We start from the raw sequence: 2,227 nt of genomic DNA, 5'->3' as shown, positions 1-2,227 counted from the left end.
GATTTTTTTTCCTCGTTGAACCTATTACGAATGCTGAGGAGTAATATTAAATTACTTGTATTTCAATCACCCATATTATCATATTCATGTAATTAAGTAATGTTTAATTGAGCCTGGCCAACGACTGGCAATCAACGCTGGGCCGAGATGGGCGCCCAGACCTGGCCCGATGTTATCATTCCAGGTTTCAACCAAGTCCGGCGCGGTCCCGGTTGAGGAACGGGTCCCGAAGTTCGGCAGGCCGGCCGCCGGGCTTGGGTCAAGCTTGGCCCATTCGCTTTTTCGTACGTGGGACACTTCACTTCTTTGCTACATTTTGCATACAGGGTACTTGTCGTTCACAGATTGCTTCAGCTCTCGCTTCATTCCACTATCACACATTGTTTTCATACTCTTTGGAACTTCATTATACATTCTCATTCCCTTCAACATTACATCGTTTTGGTAAAGCTCGTCCTTACATATTCTACTTTCATGTTATCACATTGTCATGCTCGCATGTGACTTCCTCCCTTTCATTCATCTTTTCCCCATGTTTTGTGAATATAATGAATGTAATGCGCTGGTCCACACTCATGAACCCCAGCGCATTCAACATGTCCTCTGTTTTCGTGCGTTTAGAACAATGTAATATGGCACGCATTCCTCTACTTCGCATCTTTTGGAGTACGCTTAGACTTGTTTCATTCATTGTGAATTAAATTGTTGAACAATAACACAATTGTTGATTGTTCAAAATGTGGAGCTATTATACTCTTATACATCAAATTTCTTGCCATAATACTGACGTGGTTCCTGACTCTATTTAGTACACCAATTTTCTTTACAATATACTCTTGGTGTTGTTTAAATGTTATATTTGCATCGATAATTACACCCAGATATTTAATCTCCAATGTACGCTCTGTTTCAATTTCGTTTTTACTACGTATTATTACATTTTCCCACGTTTTCTGTCTTTGATGGTGCAGCATCATGAATTTCGTTTTTTTAAATATTTAATTTAGCTTATTAGCTTCTAAATACTTTTCTAAAATATGTAGAGATTCACTGAGTATTATATCAATGTCATTACAACTTTGTCCGCATACAAAAATCGCCATATTGTCAGCAAATCATCTCATTTCACATTTCAACCCGCTGATCATTGCAGTATCATTTACATAGATAAAAAATAATAAGGGTCCAAATACAGATTCCTGAGGCACGCCCATCGGCACATCTATCGTGTCTGATTGACCAGATTTATAATACGTGGTTTGAGCACGTCCCGTCAAATACGATTGGAACTGCTCCCAAGCTTTACCTATAATTCCATATTTGTTCAATTTTTTTAATAACAATCCTCGATTCACCGATTCAAATGGTCTCTTTAGATCTATAAATATGACTCCCACAACTTTCCCAGCACTAATATTTTTTTTCCATTCAGATATCAGTTGTTGTATGGCTTTTTCACATGACCGGCCTGCTCTGAAACCGTATTGTTCTTCAATAAATAGTCCATTATTTTCAAAGTAATTCGTAAGCTATTTTGTAGCTATTTGTTCTAGAATCTTTTCGTATTGTGAGAGCATATTTATAGGTCTGAATTCTTCTATTTTTTTTTCGTATTATTAACTTTTTCCACCTATTTGGTACGTACCCTTTTTCCATCATCTCGTTCACTAATTTCATAAATGTTTCCCCTACGGAGTTTTTCACTAATTTTATAATATACTTGTGAAAATGCCTTCGCCTGACCCTTTCTTGTTCGTTAAATCATCTAATATTTTGTTGGAATCATTGGCAGAAATTGGATCAAAATTTTCAAGGATCGAATTAGTAGAGAGGGAGAGAGGGAGAAAGAGAGAACATTCATAAATCGTTATCTTTTCGTCGCGATACATTTTTGTATGGAAAATTAGAGCTACCTGCTACCTTAACTCTACGTCACAACTACCTTAAGTTCGGGAAAGTTACGTACATTGGTTACCCGCCGTATGAATCGATTCCCAAAATTTTTAAACTAATATTTCTCATTAAATTCATAAATTAAACCAGCCATTTTTCTGATATTTCAGTCGAGTTCAATTTTTGTTTGAGTTAATGTTTAGTATTTTGAGACTTTTCTATTCATAGGACAAATATTAAGATATTTTTTTTTTTACGGCCTCGGAGTCCCTTTTTCCCATTCGGCACTCTATCCAACCCTATGCATACGGCTGTGGATTCTACACTGTACCGC

Source organism: Diachasma alloeum, unplaced genomic scaffold (genome assembly GCF_001412515.2).
Source record: "Diachasma alloeum isolate Michigan unplaced genomic scaffold, Dall2.0 Dall_scaffold_00410, whole genome shotgun sequence".
Classification (NCBI taxonomy): domain Eukaryota; kingdom Metazoa; phylum Arthropoda; class Insecta; order Hymenoptera; family Braconidae; genus Diachasma; species Diachasma alloeum.
The sequence above is the reverse complement of the archived record's forward strand: the minus strand, read 5'-3'. Positions refer to the sequence as shown.